We start from the raw sequence: 15859 nt of genomic DNA, 5'->3' as shown, positions 1-15859 counted from the left end.
TAGTACCAGAAGTCCCCCTCCCCCGAATTCTACGTGTGCTCCCCCGGAACACTTTTTTCTGAAACAAGGACTGCTGTACTTTATACCTTCTTCGCCAGCACAATCCATTACAAAATTGGACAAATATGGGCTGACAGCTGTTCCCTGAGAAGACCAACTTCCACAAAGAAACCTTCTGTCATACCCACACTACTTTTTACTTAGGTCTATGCTCCCTCCTGCATATTCCGTACCATCATTATTATGCTTCAGAAACATCATCCTGTTTCATGAATCGCCATAGCTTTTGTCTGGACTTCGCCATAAGCCTTCTTCAAATCTATAAGAACGGGGTGTAACTCTGCTTGCATTTCCCTATATCTCATGATCTTTCTCTAAGTTCTGAAAATTCAATCCCTCCGTTATCAAACACTGATTATTTTCACTTTTCAACGATAATCTCTCTCTTGTAATCCTGCTACCTAATAGTATCAACCTCAGTTTCTTTACACGACCGACTATCAACTACACTAGCCAGTAAAACGTGATCAGTTTGATTGTGTGTTGACCCATGTGGTAAGATCCAAGTGTATTTAATGATGCTCCAATGTGAGAATTTTGTTCTCTTCATGATAAAGTTTTCGGATATTGCAAAGTTCGCGAGTTAAGCCTATTATCGTGACTTTTATTCCTCACGTGTCTAATATGTTTGAAACTTCCCTCACGTCACACCTTTACATTCAAAACCTTTAATAGAACTTTCAGATACTATCGCGTAGATGATAAAATACAAGTTATACTTCTTCGTAAAGAGTGTTATTTATATCGTGATCCTTATCTTCTATTGGGGCATGTACACCCAGCCACAAAAGTATCTCCCACACTAAGTGCTCTAATTCCCTTACTTGGGATCCAGGTAATTTGCAGTTGTGAGAACTCCTAGACAGATGCAACCCAACTTACACGTAACTTTTCTTGGCACTGATAGCAGTTGGTAGACCTGATCCAGGTGTTTATGCAGCTAAAATTGTAAAGTAGGTGACTAACGAAACACTTCTCCATTCTAAGATGAATATCCATGGTTCAGATCGTGTTTTCCAAAGAACACCATATATTTATCTTAATATTGCTGTGTATGTAATGTATTATTTCTTTATATACTGTATGTTTAGATAAATAAAAATACTGACCACGCATGAGAAAAATGAAATCTTTAAGTTTTACGTCCCACGGTTATGCCGGTTAGGCTAAAGGAGACGGTGATTATGAGAGATGAGTGAAGTGGTGGAATGAAGAAAGTGGGAGGAAACGGGAGAACCACGAGAAAACCCACGAGCACGGTGTTTGTCCCCCACAAAGTCCACACTGCGCGAGCTGGGATCGAACCAGCGACCCCAAACACCGGAGGTGAACGCTCTACCACTGAGCCACCGCGCTCTCCTGACCACGCATGAATCAGAAAATGCTTGAAAGTAGCTGAACATATCAAATCTAGAACAACTGCTGGAAATAAGTAAGTAAATGATTGCCTTCATTGAGAGACCTTCCCCAATTCTCCTCATTCCAACATTTTTTCTTTCTCGAGGGGCGATCTTTCTGTCATGAGTATGTATTGAAATTGAAACATTTGAAAAAGTTTCCTGCGGGGCTTGTAACCCGTTCCTCCTCCTCCTCCTATTCTTATTCTTATTCTTATTCTTATTCTTCTTTTTCTTCTTCTTCTTCTTCTTCTTATTATTATTATTATTACTTTCACTATGGATACGTATAGTAAAACGGCAAGCTTATTTTATTAAAAAAATTGTTATGAAATTTTAAAAATTCTTAGGCAAGGTTTGAACCCACGCCAAAAACTATTTTCATCACTAGAACGTTGCCCTAGAACACTTTTTTAAAAAGTTAACTGACTCACCGAACGTGCCTCAGAAACTTGAACTACTTATTACTAATTTTACTTGCTTTTCTCATTTTAACTTGCTTTTCCAATGACCTAGAACGACAGGGACACGAACACAGAAACATCGAGGACAGTTAAAATCACAAAGGCTCTCCCACCGGGAATCGAACCCTGGACCCCGTACACTGAGAGGCGCACGTGCTAGCCACTAGACCAGCGGAGAGGGCACTAAAACACTCTGCCACGAGAGCCGACAGCAGTTGGCCATAATTTCCGCTACATGTAGGTCATGACCGTAGATGTCCTATCTGTATCGGCCAGTAAGATCAGAGAATATCTGAAATACTTGGAATCTCCCGCATACCAAGATCTGCAGGGTCGTTAGTTACGCCTCTAGACCCGTTCCATACACGACAAATTAATTAAGGGGACAATATTGACAAATCTGACAATAATATACGAATATATATATATATTATTTCTAGTGAAACCTAATAGTAGACATTTTTTTACTGAAATGGGCCTACGACTCATTATTATTTTATTTATATTTAGTGTGTTGTCCTGTTTATGTAATGTAGTGAACCTGTTTGATGCTTCACTTCATTTTAGTATCGTATATGGAGTAAGACACTTCTGTCTTAAAATGGGAACTGCCGGGAACTTCCCTGCGTGCGCAGTGGCCCCCACAAGTTACGGCCGTCGTCTCATTTTTTCTTAATTGGAAGGTATTATTTATGTAATTGATTTTTTAATTCTGTTATTCCTTTATTATTATTATTATTATTATTATTATTATTATTATTATTATTATTATTATTAGTAGTAGTAGTAGTAGTAGTAGTAGTAGTAGTAGTAGTATTAGTATTATTATTATTGCAAAGTCGAGACTTGGCTACATATTTTATATTTTATAATTTTCAGATTGGGTAAGATTTTGTTGAATAATCAACACACTCCAATTTAGGGGGTTTGGAGGAGGGAAATATTATCCTGTTGTTTTTCATGTATTTACTTCCACGCTACACCAAGCCCGGATACTACATTTCACCTTTCTATATCTACGGGAAGTACCCTAAAAGAGGTTGTGACGATCATAAGAGAATAAGTCAATAAGTGACGAGATCAATGAACTTTGAGTATTAACACATTTAAAGTATCAGGTTGTCAGAAAACTCATGACGTATTTCGGTAAAATATGACAAATGATGGTTTGTTGATATACTAGAGTTATTCGGATCATGCAATAGTTTGTCATAAATAGCTAAGATGTTGAGCCCTTTTGTGTAGTAATATTGCTCTTTGTTTGATTTGGTTTTACAGATTTTATCAGAGATGGAGAGGGTCAATGAAAACTTGACCAACCACTCACCGCTAGCCACTCTGATCCATGATCCACCACCCACCTTGGCCCACTCTGATCTACTACCCACCATGACCCACTCCGACCACCACCAACCATGAACCACTGAACCACCAAAACACATCTTCATCAACTCAGACACCTGACACATGATCAACGTCCTCTTTTCTACCGACTAAAGAGTTTCTAATTGTAATAAAACCAGAGTTTATACTTGAAATTATACCCCATGACGTACACGTCGCCAACACCTAGTGGCCCACTTGCGGGTAAACGTCGATCGTCAATATCGAAAGGATTCGAAGGATTGCCGCTAGTGTCCCACTGCCGGCAGAGTTTCGCCAAGTCAAAACAGATATCTTGCGTCGGGGTGTTGAAGTTACCACGGCGTAGCAGCGAGGACATCGTTTTGGTCTGGGCTCCTTCGATTCGTCGCGAAGGGACCAACACAAATTATCGCTAGTCATGTGCATGTGGTTATTGTTATATATTGTTTCTTCCTGACGAATTGTTCCTAAAGTGAGCTCCGACGGTCAAAAATAACCTCTGCCTCAACATCATAAATTGAAAAATCTTGAGTGCGATAATTGTATGAATTTAGATTGCAACTGTCGTCGATCATTAGAAAGTGAGTATGGGAAAACTATGAAATAAAGTAAATAGACACGTGTCACTTTGTTATAAAATTACAGGGCGAACGCATTTTATCTTATCCCAAATAGTTATCGTCTCATATATATGGTTAAAAGAGCACTCTAATTGACCAAATTAAAAAGAACTATCCCTTTACAAGCGACGTCTCGTTCATTGGTCCCGTGGCGAAGTCGAAAGAACACCCGACCAGTAATCATAAGGTTGGCGGTTCGAGCCCCTCCGGGGTAACTTTTGGTACATTTTTAGTGTTTTTAGACACCTTAATGTAAACAAATCACATATTTGACGATTTAACATATTTTTGGGGAATAAGTTTGTGGTTCATTGGAGTTTTGTCGCGTCAGTAGATGCTATCTACAATGCAGTGAGCAGAGAGGGTCGGTGGCTCAGAGTGCGTTATAGTGAGTGGTGGGTCACAGTAGGTCACGATGGATGATAGGCCTTAGTGGGTCAGATGCTGTTGACTCACTGACCCACTCAAAAAACTCGATCATTTTGACCCACTCCAACTCTGGATTTGACACCACACAGAAAATGAAAGACCAAAAATTACATGTTCAACCTATTTTATTGTTTTACTTCAGGCAAGGAAAGAACGCGCGAACACTGTTAGTGATTTTTACTGTCTTCAATTTTTCTGTGTTTTGTCCCTACTCTTAAAGAATTAGTGAAAAAACTGTAAAAGTAAGTAAAACTCGTCAAAAAAGGAAACAAGGTACTCAGGAAGGTTCGTTAAATTAATTAACTTCAAAAAATAATCCAGTGCCCTTAAACACGAGATTCAAATCAAAATAAGTGAGGTCCCGAGGCGAGAGCATAAGGCAGCACCTCCGTACCTATGAGTTATCAATTTAAAGTTGACTTTTCTGGACTATTCTTCCTGCATAATACTTTACTACTTTATCATCGAAGTTTCAGCATTATTACACTGGAATCGTAAAAGTGTGTAATTACTGAATTCACTGCAGTTCCATTTTTCTTCTCTCAGAACAGTGATGTCTTAGAGTAGTGCCTTAAGCGTTAGTTTCATAATGTTGGCGACGCGAGTTCGATTCCGGCTGTGGAATTCAGGATTTTTTTTACAATCTACAAAATTCATACTTCTGATATATACTAACATGCAAAATATTAAATTTCTCTGGGTCTGAAAGTAGTGACAACTTCCTTTACATGTGAAATGCCAACAACACAAAATTACGTCATCCTTAACAACCTTGTAACTGTCTGGCAAGTAACTTGTTTAGACAAGAATTGATGAACACAACACGTCCTTATTGCTGTAGTATGGGCCAAAAATGAGTTCAAAGGAATTGTTCCTAGCTGTGCACAACTTGCAAATAGTGATTGAACATACAATGAGGATCGCTAGTCACGAGAATGATCCTATCTAAGATGTTACCTCACCTTTCTACTTAGAAGGAGGGCGAAACAAAATGCATTACTGTTATCAGCTAACAAATCTTTATATTCCATTTCATGCTGTCATAAAATGATAATTCTATCTGTAAATCCATAAACGTAATAATATTATTGCGTTCATGTTTAAACCTAAGAAACATCTGAAATACTCTATATCTTTTCTGTTGCTATGAATACCTTCGACTATGTTACTTTTTTCTTTCCATTATAATAATAATAATAATAATAATAATAATAATAATAATAATAATAATAATAATAATAATAATAATAATAAAGGAATAACATAATTACAATACCAATTTCTTAAACATTATCTTCCCATTCAGAAAAGTTTCTAATTACCACGACGGAATTTGAACCCAAGTAGCTGCAATGGGAGTTTCCTGCTTTCTTATATTTTTTAAACAAGTGACCCCTACCGGAGTATTGTTCGGTTCCGAGTTCCAAATATTAATAATATTTATTGAATTTCATACCACCTCCTTAAATATATAAATACCTTTTTCTGGTCCACTATAATATTTTTTTATTCAAATAAAACAGCTATGCTTTGATCGTATTAAAAAAATTCCATAGGAGGCCTCTAGCTTCGGTATGTACAATTTTACAGTTTTTTCATACAATATTTACCCCTCCTTCTCATCTTCCTTCTTATTATTTTACTCCTCCTCTTCCTCCTTAACCATCTAGTACTATTGCACTGTGTACAAATCATTTTAGACATTTACAACAGAAGAATCACTTGCAATTAGTTTTTTTACAATCGTAAACATTGTAACCATAAGCCATTGAAACATAGTTCTATCAATGCTAGATTGTTTTTTCAATTGTAAAAAACACTTTGTATTTTTAATCACTTTGAATTCTAATCACAACAATGTTTTCAACTAAAAACTTTTTAAAATCTTTTTCTAAGAATATTTTTATCAGTTGTTTAATAAAATCATCATTATTAATCGCATGTTCATAAATATTGAAAAATTGTTGTAGCTTGTTAAATGTTTTTCAATGCGTCTTCTGAAATTCTCGCAAAACTTCATCCTGTATTTCAATATCGGTGATAATGCTTATTACAGCAAAATTATCTTTATGAATAATAATAATTTCATGATTGATAACTTGTTTATATCCTTTTGAACATCCATTGCACAGTAATAAGCTTCTTCTCTTAGGCTGCCAGAAATGGAACGTGTTTATTAAACATTGAATGGGTATATCATTTTCATGACAATGAAAAATGAGTACATTTTGACCGTACATTTTCTTATCTTTTATTCACCAAAACGTCCAAAAAGCAGAAGCAGAAACAGTTTTTAACGCTTATTTTTTCTTTTCTTTTTATTTTTTATTTGCATGTATATACACGAAAAGAAAGAAGAAATTTCCTCAGCGACTAGAACTAAAATGGAGGAATGACTAGAAACGAGGAATGAGGAAACGATTAATGACTAGAATACATACTAATTTCTTCCTTTTAACGGCGGTATTTATATAGTTTTAACTGACCTCATCACAACATTGAGCAAGTTTCAGCTGGTCCTTTATATTAAACGACCACTTAAAAACAGTTTTTTTTTTCAACAGGTCCCTGCATCCATTAGATTTATTTCTTTTTATTCGCGGGTTTAAAATGTAATCTTACGTTTTCTTTTATGAATTTACTTTTTTCTAAAATCTGCACTACTGCACCATTTTAAAAAAGCAATACTGTTCCTTGATGATATGAATTTCACCACTATAACAACGTTATACCACATTGCCAAACCTCATAGGATAAAATCATTTGCAATTTTTATATACTTCAAAACACTTTAACAATGAGTATTCCTTGGCATATGATACAACATATATGCCGAGCATCGTATCGATGTGAAATACCAAATAATTCGTACGATCGCATACATTTTAATACTTTCGGAACCTTTTATCAGTTCACGCTTTTTAAATATTTTCGGACATTTTTTTTACAACGATTGTTATTATAAATAACACGAAAGAATACAAAAGTTCATTTTTTTAATAAAAAGGAAATAAACCGAAAGCAGAGCTTGTACAAGCGAATCAGCAAAATTGAAAGCGATCCGTAAAAAGGAGGGAAATAATTTTAATGAAAACGAAAGATTAAACAGATACGAACTATTACAAAAGCTATGCTTCCTATGGAAGCGTGCAAAAACATTAAGAGAGAAGACAAATAAAAGTTTTTTATTAAAAAATAATGATCACTCATTTTGTACTTTTCTCTTTTGTAGTTTCCGTTTTATTACATTTTATCTAACTAACTCTATGGTTTATGGAAGCTGGAGGTTCAATGCCACGTTCACAAAACCTCTCCACTAACTTTTATCCTTAGCCAACTGGATCCGGTTTCTACTTTGTATTCCTATGTCTGCAAAATTCATCTTAATATTGTCGTCTGACATAGGTCATCCTAATGGTCTATTTCCTCTTTTACCGGTTAAAATTTTGAAAGAGTTTCTACTTTTTCCATTCTAGCTACATGACCTGCTTACCTAACCCTCCTACAGTTGATGATCCTAACAATGCTAGCTATATAATTTCCGCCATTTCCGTTCGTCTTGGGACTGATTATTCGTTTCAGATTCAAAGTAAGAACACTCATACAAACAGGACACATGATTATCGTTTTTTTATATATTTTAAGCTTCAAATGTTTGAAAATTTTAGACAACAAGAGATTGTAAACTGAATAATAACATGAATTCCATGCTTTTAGTCAACATCTAATTTTTCGTGAACCATTCTTAACTGTTCTTAACAGTCATTTTCTTACTTTGAGCATATCTAATTCAGGTTTTGATTATCACACATTTTAAGAAATATAATAATAATGTTTACTGGTATATCATAGTTGAACTTCGTGCTTTTACTGTATATATACATACCACTCGTAGGTTCACAAGTATTTATGCCTTTGCTAAAACCATTTTTGTTTTCAGGTTCAATTCATTTACACTTGATAAATTTGCAAATATTGTCTAACCTTTATTCACAAATTATTTTCTCATTAGATCAGCATATCTAATATATGCTTAAATGGAATCCATCCGAAATTAATTACCGGTAAGGACACTTTGTGAAAAACCAAAAATTGTAAAACGTATTTTTAGACCAACCATTCCAAGTAAGATTTCTCCCGGGTTTTTATCTGTTACACCATGTAAATGTGGGTGTGCTAAGTTCCAGAGAGGTTCCTTCCTTCCTTTTCCTCCCCCCTAAGTTCCCTTTTCGTTTTTCCTGGATTGTATACTCGCCAAGAGACGGTCCAAACATGGCCAACGTTCAAACAATCAAAATCCGAAATAATCTTAGATGACAAAAAACTCAAATTCCTAACAAAAATATCTTAGTAAACTCTGTTAAATTATTAAGTTTACCACCTACCTCATAATTCCTTACCTGTACGAGAATTTGTTAATTTTTACGGATAAGGTCTGTTTTTCTGAACAAAGAACATCTATTTATTGAAATATCTTTATATGTATAAGTATATATGTATATAGATAATGGGCAATACATTTCCAATGTGTAGGTCTTTGACTCGATCCTCAACACACAGTCATTGTTCCTTTATTTTATTTATTTATTTATTCTCTATACTAGTTAAAAAGTTAAAATTTGCAGTTCAAGTATAACTTCTCTGTGAGAGCTTTTTCAAGCCTTTTAGCTAGCCGACACGCGATAGCTTTAGCTATATTACATACAATATGCAATAATCATAACTTTTGTAGTGCTTACCCAACAACAATATACTTTTTACCTACAACACCGTGTTTTAAAACGAACGTTTAAAGTTAGAAAGTACACAAATTTTGAAATTGTTCCTAATAGTTTTTCAAAAGAATTGTTCAAAAAATCTATCAACATGTTAGGTATTGGTCATTATTACTTGTATATTTTATGGATCAGTTCAGTAGCAATTTTAACTACTTCGTTTTTCTAGTTATTCTCCTAAGTGCACATATCATTTACGAAGTTGTAAATGAATCATTTCTTGCAGTTTGCTGGCTCGATTCATCAAAAGCTCATTTTATGTATTGTATCGTTTTGTTATACGAAGTCGTTATTATTATTTATTAGATCGGTTTCTGTGAAACCTCAGAACAATTGCCGATTGTGAATGAATAAAATTTAAAAATTGTGAGATATCAAATTGTTGCTGAGAAAAATTCAAATTTGTGGGTGCATTGAGTCAGTGATACCTTTATGTATCTGTTTTGAATTTTATTCATTTTGTCAGCATCATCCGTCTTTCTTTCTATCGCTCTCTCTCTGTCTGTCTTTCTTTCTTTCTTTCTTAGCTCAAAGAGTATATTCAATTTGACTATCGAACAAAGCTGTATAGTACTGCTCTCACGGTGCATGGGGTCCATTGTTTGATTCCAGCTCGCGCCAAGTGAACGTTGGTTTGGACAAACATCTTGTTTCTGGGCTCCATCAGGGTTCCTCCCAGTTTCTATTTTCCAGCAACTTTTCCATTATTATTTATCTTAAAATTGAACTCTTTTTAGTGATGTGACATAAAATAGCATAGTCATCATAACCATGTGACATAAAACTTACAGATTTCATTTTCATATTTTCGAATTTTGGGTAATACCTTCTCAGTTGTTTTGTCGTTGTTAGATATCCAACATGGTATATACATAAATAAATAAGTAAATAAATAAAATAAGACTGTTTTCTGCTTTTCGTGCTTGCAATCCCAAAGTTGAAGGAACTTAGAAGTCATACACGTTGTAACTTACTTTTTTCTTTTTCACCAATATTACGACTTCGAAGACTGTTCATGTATGTGTTTCAAATCGGTTGCTTAAGTATAGTACACTTTTGGTGTGTGGTATCCCGGGTTTGATCTCTGTTGAAAAATATGTATTTCTATTCGATTAAAAATAGTACACCTTTGATGCGTAAAGTCGTTGGTTCGATCATCAGTAAAGTAAAGTGAAGTAAGTTGTGGTGTACACCATTGTGTGTCTCACTTTCTTCATTCAACCATTTCATTTATCTTAAAGGGAGTGTTAGCACAAAGTACTTTGGTATAAGATAGCCTAACAAGCATAACCCTGATACGTAAAACTAAAATATTTTAACTGTGTACCTTCGAAGCTAGCTGTATGCTGGAGCTCTGGTAAAGTTGCTTACTTACCTCTGGTGATTGGACTCCTTGGTTCGAACCCCGACTAAGTAAGTTTGTGGTGAAAAACACCGTGCTCATTTCTTTTATCGGGTACTCCCGTTTCCTCCCACTTTCTCATTCTACCAATTTAATAATCATTCACTTGCCTTTATAGTTGTCTCCCTTAGCCTAAAGAGCATAATCGGGGATCGTTAAACTAAAAGATTTCCTTTCATTTATGTAATTAAAAAAAATATTGAATATCATGCCGCAAAAGCTCATGAAGTTCCCTCATAATTCTGTAGGACTTTTGCTGTGAAAGGCTTGGAATTAATTCCAAGTAGGAGCTTATGTTGTTTGGATTATTCCTTACGAGCAATGTTATTGTGAGAATTTAGAAGAAAATAGCCTCGTTGATAAAATTATTACGTGCATTCTTGTGATTATATACAAAACATGTATCCTTGGTGTTAAAAGGAGCAACAAGTTCAATTCCAGGTAGTGATTCGTGTGGTTTGAATCCAACATCGACCTGTAGGAAGCCGTCACGTATAACCTTGATACTAAACGGAATAATAAACTCGAAATTTATCCGTCCATTAAAAATAGTTACAATGATTTCCAGTATGACTTTACACCCTATAAAAGAAAACTTTATGTCTCATGTATAGATCAAATTTTCATCACATAATATTCACAAATACTGATAAAATACCTCAACAATGTTAAGTAATAAAGCTGAATAATGATATTACGTTAGGTTTTAAAAGAGGTATAAAATTCAAAGAAAGAAAAACACATATTTACCATTGCCCAACACCAAAAGCAATACACATTACTTTTACAAACTCTTTACAAGTACTTTTGAATTTTCTCTTTTAGTTTCTCTCTCGGGTTTTCTATTTCTTCCAGTCTTTCCCCCTTTTCCATCGTTTTTTCCAGCACTTCGTCCTGTGCATCACTTAATAACAGTAAATTGTCATCAATATTTCCCCTCCGCCAACATTTCTACTGCTACTATTTCCCCTGGATGCAGTTTATCTTTTTAAACAATATTACCCCCTCCCCCATTTGCACTGTTACTTCTCCTTCTGATTGCACTATTTGCACCTTTTCTATTTCTCATTCCTTCTTTAATCACTGATCCTGCTTCTGCTATCAGTTTTACCACTGGGGGAAGCGTTTACGCTTAATTTTTTCTATTTCTACTTCCTCTCTTCCTTTTTCTCCCCCAGTAACATTTAATAATAAGTCGTCCATTTTATTGAACCACTCGAAGTGGTTAAACGATGAGGAGTCGGAGGAGCATAATGCTGATGCATGTGAATGCGACTCCATCTTTCGAACATAAAGAAATAAAAGTGTTATTAGTACAACATATTTTTCTAGAATAACATAAAAAATTATAATTACTTTTTGATCTAAACAATATACACCTAATACTAACAGAATTACCACACTAACATATATTAACATTAACCTTCTATAAACCATTGTTATTTTCTAAATTATCTTTTTACCTTTAAAGAGAGTTGTTTAATTTTTTGATAAGACCTGCATAAGAAACTTTCCGTAGTGTGCGAGACCATGGTTTCGTTCTGTGTGAAAGTTCATATGGTTTCGATTCTTAACCAATCGGCACGAACAATATACAATATTCGTCACCAAAATTCAATTATAGAAACCAAAGTTTTATGTTGTGCAATTTTGATATGAAGCCGTGAGTATAACTTATTTATTCTCTTTGTAATATCTGGCAGCATACACTATTATTATATTGAGTAATATTTAATTTACCCTTAATATTTATAACTTGTTTGAGCGAGGTCGCAAAATGTACCTTGCAATATATATATATATATATATATATATATATATACAGGATGGTAAGTAACTATTTGAACAAATTTCAAGACCTGATTCCTGACACCGAAACCAGCTAGAAAGTCCTTTGGAACTTTGGTCCGTAAGGGATATCTTCGTCCATAGAAGGTGCCGAAAGCGTGGGAAAATGAACTTCAGAGGGCTGTAATTCAAAAACAACGCAACGCAGACAGTGCAGTTTAGAACATGACACTCAAAGTCATACCTGCTCGATTGAAAAATGGATTAAACAAAGGAACGTAGGGATTCTCTATAACCTGGCAAGTAATCGATATGTTCCTTTGGGGAATCCGTCGCAAACATCTTGCGGAGGTTTGTGAGACTGCTTGCGAGCATTACAAATAATAATAATAATAATAATAATAATAATAATAATAATAATAATAATAATAATAATAATAATAATTTCGCCCAATATGCGGTGCATTTTTAATATTTCAGACTATTTAAACAAATATGCTGCCAGATATTACAAAGAGAATAAATAAGTTATGCTCACGGCTTCATAACAAAATTGTACACCATAAAACTTTGGTTTCTATAATTGGATTTTGGTGACGGAAAAAGCCATTTAACCTGCCCAAGCCATTTTGCAGTTTGGAGTGAACTGGCGGGCCCTATCATGGCTGCCAAATGAGGTTGAAAGTGAGTCTTACACCCATTGGTCAGAATTAGCATGTGATAGGAAAGTATTGTCTCCCCTAGGACAGCGGACCAATCAGTGGATTGAGGTCCCTAAACAAAAGATGAAAACGCGGGTGAAAGTCATCTTGTAGAAAATCACAAAACAAAAGTCTTTTACTCATAGCTACACACTTTCTAGAATTATCGGGATTTTGACGTCGAAGGTCTGCTACTGAGAGCCAGATGTCCTGTTTACTAATCGATGCAGTGTGAAAAATATCATTAGGATAAAATTAAAATTTGTCTCAGAACCCAATACTAAAGCTGGTTGTAGTAAATCTCTACCTTCCAGTTGAAATTGAGAATAAGAACAAAGATCTAACTTATTCTTGTGATGTTGAAACCCCATCAAGAACTCTTTTCTTGTTATGTCTTTCGGTTTTTGATATGTAAAGATTCATGCAGGAGGGGATAGTTGATTTTCTAATGTTTGGGTACAATACCTCGCGGCCAGAACCTCGTGGCGACAACCTCGCATGGCCGAAACCTCGCGGTCTTGATCTCTGGACACAGAATCTCGCCTGGACTAAACTACGCGGGTCGTAATCTCGCCTAGGAAGAAATGTCGTCAGTATAAAACGTCGTCACTACGATTTCTTTGATGTAGAATGCTCTATATATTACTATATGTACATATTTGGTAATAACACATAATTGCATTAAAATAATGACAAGAAAAATTCTAATGCTTGTTTTCAAAAATCTATCCTATAAGAAATGAAGATGACTATGTTTGTGATATCATATCTCTTGAGCCACCAGACCGATCTCAAAGACATTTTCAACATAGATGAGGTTCGAGCCTCGGATGTATTTTATTATTTCCTTTTGACTGCACTTGTAAGAGTATAGGGAGATATTTAAAATAGATGAAACCTAATAACTCTTGAACCACGACACCAATCTCGATCTAATTTGCCATACAGATGAGGTTAGAGCCTGGCATGGTTTTTATAATTTCATTTTGACGGGAAGGGGAGACATATAGAAATACATAAAAATGAAAGTGGCTGAGTTTGTGACTTAATAACTCCTGAACCACTCGACTGGTATCGATCAAACTTTCAACATATATGGGGTTTAAGCCTTGGATGGTTTTTTATTTCACTTTGACGGTGACCTTAGGAAATTATAATAAAATCGAATAATATTTATGAAAGTATGAAATAATATCTGAGTTTTTACTTCCCTCGATTATGTCTTGTAGGTTAAAGAAGACGTAGATGATCAGGATGAAGGAAACGATGGAATGAAGAAAGTAGGAGGAAACGGAATACCCCGGGAAAGCCCACCCTCACGATAGTTTGTATATTCTTTTCTTCTTCTTCTTCTTTTATTATTATTATTATTATTATTATTATTATTATTATTATTATTATTATTATTATTATTATTATTATTATTATTATTATTATTATTATTATTTGTAATATGGAATTGGATATTAAGAAACTCATTGGGTAAACTTTAACAGAAGGTTTCATTCCGCAAGGTTTTGGCCAAGCGAGATTTTGGTCCGCGAGGTTTTTGAACGGTGAGGTTTTAACCAGGCGAGATTGTGGACGGCGAGGTTTCCGCCACACGAGATTTTCGGCGTGCGAGGTTTTGGCCCGGTGAGATTTTGTCCCACGAGGTTTCGGGCGGCGAGGTTTTGGCGAGGCCACCACTGTACTCTGCAGCGCTTGTTCATTGTCCATGGCTTATGGACAATAAATCAACCATCGAGTCCCGGTTCCAACTCGCATCACTCTCAGATGCTCCACCGAAACTCTGTGGCTACAGTGTCCAACGACTTTTTCCGGTGTACTTTCACTACGCTTCTGACTCGTAACCGACCTCTATGACACAACTTATCATGAAACCCTATTTCACACAGTATCACACATATGATCTGGAATTTGCCGAAAATCATATCCTGAATGACCGAATCAGGGTTTGCTTATGATCATACCTATTTCATCTGCATTTAACTCTTCCTCTCCTCTCATTTTGACTGCAAAAGTTTGTACGGCGTTCCGAAAATCGCTCATTTTCCTTTCGCCACCATACGTGATGCATTTGTGACGTCTCACCAAGTGTACTTGTCTTTCGGGTGGAAGGGAGAGTTCTGGTCATTAATGGTAATGTCGTGCAAATTTACATTCAAATAATTCACTGTCTTTGCTGAAAGTCATAAGTAGCTTATTAATGATACAATGAGTTGATAAGAGTAAGATCTCTTAATGAAAGATGTAAAACAAGCACTGAATAATAGGTTTTAAATATTGTAAAACTTCTTGGGAGGTAGGGTTAGATTAATAAAAAGAGAGTTCGGAAGCGACTCCCACAACCGGTTTATTTATAAAATTATCTGTAACAACAGTATTTACAGAAAATACTATAAAATACTTTCTTTAATTTGTAAGGTAGAAATCAGGTAGTTCTTGACCGTGAGGTTGCGTAGAGGATCTCTACAGAGCCCCGAAGCAGGTTAAGCAGAGTGGAGTATGAAACCCCAATGCTCCGAAGCAAGCAGTGAGGGGTGATAAGAGTCAGAGAGCCCCGCAGAAGGCTAAGCGATTGATGTTGGTATCCTGACAAAGCCTCACAGCAGGCTAAACCAGGGAGAAAGGAATAGCCTAAGGTCCGGCAGCAGACTAAAGGCTTTGAAGTAGGGTTATACTAGTGCCCAAACAACCAAGAGGAGAGACGACCAGAAACTGGTAACGGTCCGGTGGTTGCTGTCCAATATATAGGCGTCCCAGAGGGCGATGGCGCTGATACTGTCCCTTCGTCATGTGACTTGTAGGAGAAGCTGGAGGTCTGCCGTCTTCTACTCGTAGTAATCGCACGTGGT

At 35.6% G+C, this 15859-nt stretch overlaps 1 protein-coding gene across 1 annotated transcript in view; it reads left to right on the top strand.

The window, feature by feature from the left end:
• Positions 1–15859, top strand: part of LOC145683279 (uncharacterized) — a 36792-nt gene that overhangs the window by 1585 nt on the left and 19348 nt on the right. The window lies entirely within an intron of this gene.

This window comes from Thermobia domestica, chromosome 4, assembly GCF_964235325.1.
Source record: "Thermobia domestica chromosome 4, izTheDome1.hap1.1, whole genome shotgun sequence".
In the NCBI taxonomy this organism is placed as follows: Eukaryota; Metazoa; Arthropoda; class Insecta; order Zygentoma; family Lepismatidae; genus Thermobia; species Thermobia domestica.
The sequence above is the reverse complement of the archived record's forward strand: the minus strand, read 5'-3'. Positions and strand labels throughout refer to the sequence as shown.